Source organism: Chrysochloris asiatica, unplaced genomic scaffold (genome assembly GCF_000296735.1).
Source record: "Chrysochloris asiatica unplaced genomic scaffold, ChrAsi1.0 scaffold00209, whole genome shotgun sequence".
Taxonomy (NCBI): Eukaryota; Metazoa; Chordata; class Mammalia; order Afrosoricida; family Chrysochloridae; genus Chrysochloris; species Chrysochloris asiatica.
The window spans coordinates 327,008-336,615 of record NW_006408727.1 but is presented as its reverse complement, the minus strand read 5'-3'; the positions used below and the strand labels follow the sequence as shown (position 1 = coordinate 336,615).

Below are 9,608 nucleotides of genomic sequence, written 5' to 3'. Positions count from 1 at the left end.
TCCACGAGTGTTTGAATCTCCTCATATTTGTTGTTTGCATAACCCAATGTATTCAAAGGAGCCCTGGTGACACTGTGGGTTAGGCATTGGGCTCCTAACTACAAGGGCAGCCGTTCAGTCCCACCAGTTACTCTGTGGGCGAAAGGTGAGGTGGTTTGCTTCCATAAAGATCAACAGAAATCCTATACAGGGTCGCTACAAGTTGAAATGAGTTGACACGAAGGTGGTAGGTTTGGTTTGGGGAATCTGTATGCAAGTACACTTGTTCTTAGGTCTGTTTGGGCGATTGGTTCCAGGATCCTTGTGGATACCCAAATCAGAGGATACTCAAGTTCTTTATGCTCATATAAAATGGCATACTATTTGCATGTAACTTGTGTACATCCTCCCATATACTTTTGATCCTTTCTAAGTTATTTATAAGGAGCTCTGGTAACATAGTGGTTACGAATCTGGCTGTGAACTGCAAGGTCAGCAGTTCAAAACTACCAGCTGTTCTGTGGGAGAAAGATGAGGCTTTCTGCTCCCGTAAAGATTTACAGCCTTGGAAACCCTATGCAGTGTTGCTATGAGTTGGAACCGACTCCATGGCACATAACAACAACAACAACATACCTGTAGTTTATGGTGCTGTGGGCTAATGCGTCAGACTGCAAAGTCATGTGAACTGCAAGGTCGGTGGTTTAAGCTCATCAGCAGCTCTTTGGAAACTCTCGACATGGTGGCTATCGGGGTAATCCACTTGACAGAGGTGGCAGTTAACAACAACAACAACAATTACAATGTAAATGTTACGTAAATGGAATTTGTACGCCCTCTTAGCTTGTGAGGGATTGCTTTGACACCCACTTCCATATTTTCTATGGAGGTTGGTGAATGTGGAACTTACAGATATGAAGTGCTGACTGTATATTTTATAAATTTGAAATTAAGGATTCAAAAGTCTTACCGTTTAACCTCAAGTTTTATGTTGTGCAGGATTCTGTTAGTCTTATGTGTGTGCCTGACTTCATGTGTCATTCTGAAATTGTTGGAGAGGATACGTGGATACAGTGTGGGATTTGGCTGTGCTTCCTCTGGGTGATTTCTGTTGCTGTGTTTGGTTCCGTGGTGTGCTTTAATATTGTAGTACCTGTAAGGAACTGCAGGCTACATCACTAAGCTCTAGCCCTTCAGAATTGGAGCATGCAAGGTTGCTCTGTTTATTGGGAGGTAGAGAGACTCATATTACATTTTCGATCTCTGCTGTATAGTATATATATTGTAAGAAATGCCCAACGCTTGATTCCACGTCCCCCACTCCCATCTTCTTTCCAGGAACTTGCTTATCATCCCAATAATTATGGGGAAGGAAAGGAAAAGCGGTCATGTTTTATTCATGAAATCAGTTTTCTATTTGTGTGATTTAATTTGCTAATATTATTGTTGTTTTTCTATTAAGTTCTGGTACGTTGCTGACAGGATTTTATAGCGTCTGAATTTTTTCTTTAGAATTCACATGATAATGTCATGAACATTTGGTTTGGAATTTATAGACTTTCTAGAAGATGGTCAGTTTCATGTTTTTATTTAATAAGTCTCAGATTAATTGAAATAGTGTTCAGTTATATCAAAGCGCTTGGTAGCTTTGCTCTTGAAGTTTCTTTTTTCATTTACAGTATTTTCCAGTATGGAAAACAAATGATAATGTATTTTCCCCTTTTCTTTTAAAGACTTTCAACTGAACTCTCATCTCTCAACACTGGCAAATATTCATAAGATCTACCACACCCTTAATAAGCTAGTAAGTCAAACTTTTAAAGAGAAAACTTCCAACAGTTTTAAGTAGTTGCTTTTGTTAATTGTATTTGATAAAAAAAGTAAATGATAGATATTAAGATGTTATCTGTTTATGGAAATAATTGCATTTTAAGTGTTCTCTGTGCTGTGTGATTTCTTGGTAATAATGAACATATTTCTTGCAGAATCTAACAGAAGACGTTGGCCAAGACGATCACCAAACAGGTATTCTTAAATGCTAACAGTGTTATTTTTAATTGAGGTAAAATTTACCTAACATAAAATTGCCCAGTTTAAATGGAATGATTCAGTGATATTTACTATATTTGTAATGCCTCTAACACTGATTTAAAACAAATGTCTTAATAGAAAATGATGAAGGAGAAATACCAAGAATGATCTCTGTTGTCACAGTCTACCCTATTACAAGTTGTTACTTGGCAGGGGATGCTTTTCATGGTTTAGTGGAGTAGACCATGTTGCTGCTCCGGTTTATGACAAAGCACTTGAATGCCTTAAAAGGACCTGGAGACTTTCTGTGGTGGTTTCAGGATAGGGTTTCTCTACTACAACGTTTTAGTTTTACTGAAAGAGTGCTGCAGTAACACAAATGGAAAGGTATTCCATAAATGTTTGTTGAATTGAATGGAAAGAATGATTTGGTATTTGTGTGCATGTGTATATATTTGTGTGTGGGGGTATGTGTGCTGTACAGGTCTTGAGGATTTGTAGATAGAAAGTTGACGTCTGCTGATTATAAGTTCTTTTCTATCCCTGTACTCCTCAGACTTTAGCTAGTGTTGTAACTACCCGAGGCGAGCTAGACTCCATCCCCGGAGTTTCTGTAGGGTCACAGAGTTAGCCTTATTAGAGCTTCCAGGTGATGTGGATGTAAGTGATCTGGGGACCACACTTTGGGACCCACTTCTCTAAAATTAATAATCATGGACTTCAAAACCTTGTATTTGATATATAGCTACTAAAACTCCCAGCAAACATTACTAAAAAACATTTAACCTATTTTGGAATGTTTAACAGTAATATATGAATGCATGCGTGTAGAATTTTGAATAACACAAAAGTAAATGGAGTAAAAAGTAATAGTTCCTCACAGCCTGTTGCCCAACCCTGCTACCTTCCCCACAGTTATTCTACATGCATATGTTTTATGGGGAGTCCTGTGGGATAAAGCACTGGACTGCAAGGTTGGTTTGAGCCACAAGGTCGACAGTTCAAACTCACCAGTTGCTCATTGGAAACCCTATACAGGGTCACTAAATAGGGTGAGTTGGAACTGACTCGATGGCAGTTAACAACAGCATACTTTTTGGAGTCCTGATGTGGTGCTGTAGGGTAAGCACTGGATTGGTAACCACAAGGTTGGTGGCTCAGGTCACCAGCCACTCCTCAGAAACCCAATGGAGGGTTGCTGTGAGTCAGAACCAGTCGACGACGACACTTAATAACAATGACAATATATTTTATAGTAGTGACTTGTTTTTGTTTTAAAGGCATTAGTGAGATTACACTACACATATTCTGTAGAATCTTGGGGACTTTGGGGACTTAGGAGTTGCCACAGCCATTTCTCCAGATTGGTTCAGAACCAGTTGTAAATTGTTGGGTTGTTATTTTTGTTGGCTGCCATCGAGTTGGTTCTGATTCTAGTTGAACAAAACACCACCCATGCTCACAACTAAAACTGAAAATTAGTCACAAGAATCAGATGGAGACTGAAGTAACAATTTTGTTGGAAAATGTGGCTTAGATGAAGCAGATAGGCTTACAACCAGTTTCTGCCACATCTAGGTAAACATGGGTCAGCACACCGCTGACTCTCCCACCCACTCTGGGTATGACGGTGGGCATGCCTGAGCTGCTCTACTGGCAGGCAGAGCTGAAGGAGTTCAGAAGGGGCCAGCCTTCTGCTCAGTTCCTTGGCCTGGGGTCACCGGTCAGACAGACAGATCCCTTCAGAAGAAGGAGTGTGGCTAGGGGCAGAGACCAAACCTCTCTTAGCTGATCATTTGGTGGCAGTTTGAAACAATTTCTTTATTGGTTTGAAAAGCTTTGAAAAGACTTTTTAAAAAAAAAACACAACAAAAACAGAACCAGGGTGACTGATCCATTTTATCATTCCTTAGTCCCATCCTTGCTAGCTAGTAATACTCCACATTGGACTCTTCAGAGGTAACTCTTTATTTTGTTATTATTGTTTTCCTGAAGATGATGATGATGTTAAGTACTGTCAAGTCAGTTCTGACTCATAACGCCTCTGGATTGGGTTTCCAAGGAGCAGCTGGTAAGTTTGAACTACCAACCTTGTGATTAGCAGTCCCAGTGCTTCTCCTACAGCTCCACACCAGGACTCCGTTAAGATGTCAAAAGATGATAGTAATAGTAATAATGATTATTTTATTTTCCTCTAAATACAAGTAAGTATACATTTGTATATGTCACTTGTTTTTGTCACTCAGTAAATCTTGGAGCTCTTATCCCTAGCACATTTAGAAAGAATCTGTTTTCTTCTGTAGGGACTGAACTGTATCATTTTTCTAATTCATGGATCTATGTTTCTGTGGTCTCCCTCTGATGGACAGTAAAACATACGTGACTTTGCTGGTGGTGGTTGTGTTTAGTGCGGTTGAGATGGCTCTGACTCATAGAGACCTTTATGCACAATGGAATGAAAGGGTCTTGCGCTGCCCTCACAATCCTTGCTACCTTTGAACCCATTGTTGCAGCCCCAGTGGTGTGGAAGGCCTCCTTCTTCTTCACTGACCCTTCATTCTGTGTCACTGCCAATAACGCTTTGTGGGAGAAGGATGTGGCAATCTGCTTTTGTAAAGATTGCTGCCTTGGAAACCCTCCCATGTCATATAGGGTCATTGTGAGTCAGAACTGACTAGATGGCAATGGTGTGGGTAATAATACTGAAATAAAATCGTCAAGTCCAGGGTTGGTAGATTAGCAAACAGCCCATTTTTCTGTTATTTTAGAACAGTGTGTTGGTGAGTTTTATGGATGAGAATTGGTGTAGTATTAAATCCTTACAACGGAGTTTTGTGTTAGTAAAGCCTTTAGATTGTTTTTCTGTTAGCTGTGAATCACTTGCAAACCAATTGCTGTCGAGTTGATTTTGACTCATGGCGATGCCAGGTTTTTCAGAAGAGATCTGTGCTCCAAAGCGTTTTCAGTGGTTGGTTTTCCATAAGTAAACTATAGACGTTTTTTTGAGGGGCCTCTGCGAGTACTCAAACTACCACCTTTTGGTTAAGAGCCAGAGGACCACCCAGGTACTATGAATTCTGTGCATTATACAGTTAATTTTGAACATCTGATTTAAGAATTTTGTTGCTATGGTAATTTCACATCTAGATATTTAACCTAAACTTGGCAACATAATAACTGTGTTGTCAGGACTGTGAAAGACAAAAGTACATTTGGATTCTTGCCTCCTCTTTTGCCTTTGGGGACACTGGCTGTGTCTGATGTTTGAGATATGAAATGCTAGTGCAATGCCTGGTACCTCACAACATTTCCCCATGGGGTTCTAACATCCCCGTTTGATATCTGACAGTGGACATTAAATACATGAAACCATGTAAAATCTGTGATGTTTGGAAGTCTTCTGAGAAAGTTTAATTACTCTACTGCTTCTTCATCTCTTGGCCCAACAATAGTCTACAAGAGTAAAACAAGTGTAATATCAGCATCTTTATGTGGAGGAACTGAACCGTGCAGGGCAGTCTGTGTATCTTCATGCTGTGTTTCCTCTAACACTTTTTCTCTCTCTCTCTCACACACACACATAATTAAATTTCACAAGAGAGAGATGATGATTTTGGAGAAGCAGCCCCAAGTAGAATATATTTTTAAAAGCCAAACAGAGAGACAAAGAAGAAAGTTGAAAAAATGAGGAATCCCATGGTTCAGTTTTCAGCCAAGCAGTAGAAAGATACATTGTTGTTGTTAAGTGTCAGTTATGAACTATAGTGACCCTGTATAGGATTCCCAAGGATCAACTGGTGACCCTGAACTGCCAACCTTGTGGTTCAAAGTGACTTGCAGTCCAGAGCATTAGCCCATAGTACCACACCAGGACTCCAGATAGATATGTAAGGGGACAACCACACTAGTAAGGTACGCATCCAATAGAACATCAGCCATGAGATCAAAAGGGCAGCATTAACTTAAAAACAAAATTCAGAAGTGTGGGGAAAGGAGCAGGCATGGAAATAAACAGAAACTGAGGAAGTTGGATAAGTGATGTTACATCGAGAGAATGACAGTTGACGTGAAATGAAGTGTATGGTTGTTGAATGCAGATTTGATCTGCTCTGTAAACTTTCTCACAATTCACCACCAAAAAACAGTTCTTTAAAAAAGGAGAAAGAGGATAATAGATATCAAGTCTGGATTATTCAGAGAGAAAGGAAAATAAACTTGTCTCTAAATTGTACCTTTAGAAAACAATAGTTTCACTTAAGCATACAAGCATTTTAATGATCTGTTCAAGAAATAAATATTAAGTACTGGCAAAATATCTTAAAATGCAATATTATATAAGAAAAATTCTGTTTTGTAAACATCTAGTTGAGGGAAGACTAGAAAGTGGCCATACAATTTGCTATGTCTTACAGGAAATGAGTAATGATAGGAACTTCATTACTTTTCTTTTTTGTTGTTGGAGAGCTGCTAGCATCCTGCATTTAATATTGTTGTTGTGTTGTGAAGTGCCGTAGAGTCAATTCCAACACATAGCGACCCTGTACAGGGTTTCCAAGGAGCAGCTAGTGAGCTTGAACCACTGACCTTGCAGTTCAAACGGCTTTGCAGTCTGGTGCATTAACCCACAGTGCCACACCAGGACTCCACATTTAATATTACATGCTTCAAAATCACTGTCAATAGATAAAAATTTGGTTAATGTGGTTTGTTGTTGTGTGCTCTCGAGTCGGTTCCAACCCATAGTGACCCCACATAGAGTTTCCAAGGAGTGGCTGGTGAGCTTGAACCACCGACCTTGCAGTTCAAACTGACCTTACAGTCCAGCGCAGCAACCCACAATGTGCCACAGTTAGATGTGCCATTAAAGTATTCTTTGCCTTATGCATTTCTAAGAGGTCTACCTGCTTCCCCCAAAATTGCTTTCCATAATTCAGTTCCTTTTTATTCTGTGAACCCACACACTGCCATCCGGGTCAATTTTGGGGTCGATTCTGCCTCATAGCAACTCAATAGGACAATTTTGAACTTTGGATATCTGAAACTGAAATCTACAGGCACAGACAGTTTCCTCTTTCTCCCACAGAGAGACTTATGGATTTGAACCATTGATCTTATTGTTAGTAGTCCAACACTTAGCCCATTATACCACCAGAGCCTCTTATAAAATAAATAAGTTGTATTTATTTTATAAGTTTTTATAAAATAAATAAAATAAAGGACTGACTTTTCAGTCCTTCAGAGATGTGACCACAGTGGAAGCCTCATCTCCTGTTCCTGCTTTTGAGCAGAAGCAGCTCTTTAGTCCTTTGCTTAACTTCTTGCCTCTTGTACTAGGAAGAACAGAAATAAACAGCATCTGGGGTTGTAAGGATCTCTGCTACAAGTAGTGGGGAGTTGTAAACTTGATCCTCTTAAAGATTCCTCTAACTGTGGGCCTATAAGAATTCCTCAAGAACAGCAGTATGTTCTGAATAAAGAACAAATGCCCTAGATTTGCGTGGCATTTTACATTCTTATCGTTTTAGTTATGTAGTGTTGCTACCTTCATTACTTTTCACCCAAAAAACAGAAGGCTGGCGGAAGAACGGACAGTGCAGCACCGACTTTGGCACCGTTTACAAACAGCAACTTGTTTCAATCATCATCCAATTGTTGTTAAGTGCTATGGTGGACTCGGTTTTGACTCATTGTGACCCTATACAGGGTTTCCGAGGATGTAAATCTTTGCCAGAGCCTCATCGTTGTCTGTGGAGCAGTTGGTGGGCTCGAACTGCTGGCCTTGTGTTTCACAGACCAGTGTTTATCTTAAAGAGCCACCATGCTCCCTTCTTTAGATCATATAACTTTATCACTTAACCCTTTCAAGATTGAATTTCTCTCAGCTTTGAATTTTGTGTTGAAGCCATGTGCTTTCAGTAATGAAAGGCATTCTGAATTTAAATGGAAAAAAAATATTTTTGATGTAACAGATTTTTATATAATTAGTGGGACACATATGTCCCAAGAGGTCTCTAGTGTTGGAGTTGATGTGACGAGACCTGCTTCTTCAGATTCACGCAGTTATACAAGTGCCCATCAGATGGCAACACACACTGAAAAGTGAGACAGGAGTTTTCCATTACCAACAACCCCCACCCCTGGCAACAAATGTAGATGGGACACTATAGGTCCCATGGGCAATAAGGGTTAAAATGGTCTTGCTAGAGGCAATCCTACCGCTGGACAATTCAGTTTTAAAGAATATCAGGATTACTTAAACTAGCAGATGCATGTTTCCAACTGTCTTGCAACAGATCAAAATTAAAGAGAAAATATATAGCCAACAACAACAACAAAATAAATAAATCATTGTCTAAGCAGCAAGCAGGGTGGACAGTAAAGGACTTTGAGTCTAGTCCAGGAGAACTCAAGTTACCTTTGAAACTGATTTTCTGGAACAAATACTGGGGATAGACTGTTGAAAAGTCTTGCCAGTATAGTGTATTTCTAATTGTTTAAGGTAGGAGGAAAACACTATATTTACTGACTCTCTGGTTTATTGGAAGATATAGTCAGATAATAGAATATTTAATTCACTCTTTATAAACACTGCTTATAGCTAAAATGATATGAGCCTGAACTCCTAAGATAGCCCTTATTGAAACAACATGTGATTTTGATTATTGTTCTATGTATGGATCATGTAAGGAGCTCTGTTACATAGTGGCTACAGGTTGGGCTCCTAATCTCAAGGTCAGCAGTTCAAAATTAGCAGTCATTCCACAGGAGAAAGATGAGGCTTTCTGCTCCTGTAAAGATTATCAGCCTCAGAAACCCTATACAGGGTCACTATGAGTCAGGATTGACCCCACCACCAACACCACCATGGATCACATAAGGCACCCTGGTGGCACTGTAAGATAAGCACTGGACACACAAGGTTGGTGGTTCAAATCCACCAGCAGCTCTGTAGGAGAAAGATGAGACTTTCTGTTCCTGATAAGATTTACAGTCTTGAAAATCCTGTATAGGGCCACTGTGAGTCAGAACGGCCTGAAAGGAAAAGTATTCTAATATAGAAATACTTAGTCCTAAATACCACAAGACAGCAAAAGGAATATTAAGGAGAATTATGTATAATTTGGTGGTACTGTTTGAGTGTCTTCGCTACTGTTTTACCTCTTTTCATTATCATTGAAAGTTTTTCGTCTTTTGTCTGTACCTGAAAAGCATTTCTAATGGTATTTAAGTTCGATCCTGAAATCTTTTTCATCACTTCTCTTTCTTGGGTGATTGGTAAAGAATGAAATCTTGCAGCTTTGAGCATTTCAGGAATTTTTTTTAGCTTTCTTAAACTTCACTAGGGAGTCGCTGTTGTTTGTTAAATATTTATTGAGTGAGGATTGGCACGTGCTGAATTTTACCAGCTAGCTCTCTTATCTGTGTAATTGGAGCAGTATTAACACCTCTCAGACTTGTAGAAATAAAGAGGTAAATATGAAAGTGCTTTGTAGTTATTAATGCATTGAAATTATTTTGCCTCTATTTTTATAATGTAGCGTAGTGGTTACGAATCGGGCTGCTAACCTCAGGGTCAGCAGTTCGAAACTACCAGCTAA

The 9,608-nt window shown here is 39.4% G+C and overlaps 1 protein-coding gene across 2 annotated transcripts in view; it reads left to right on the top strand.

Annotated features, from left to right (window-relative positions):
- The first annotated feature begins 1,718 nt into the window (after positions 1-1,718).
- The window catches only part of DCUN1D4 (DCN1, defective in cullin neddylation 1, domain containing 4), a 93,213-nt gene continuing 85,323 nt past the window's right edge, over positions 1,719-9,608 (top strand). The window contains exons 1-2 of one of the 2 annotated variants that reach the window (XM_006872664.1): positions 1,719-1,783; positions 1,965-2,004. The gene's annotated coding sequence lies outside the window, so the exon portion shown is untranslated. The remainder of the gene's footprint in view (positions 1,784-1,964; positions 2,005-9,608) is intronic. The other variant, XM_006872665.1, reaches the window with a different exon arrangement.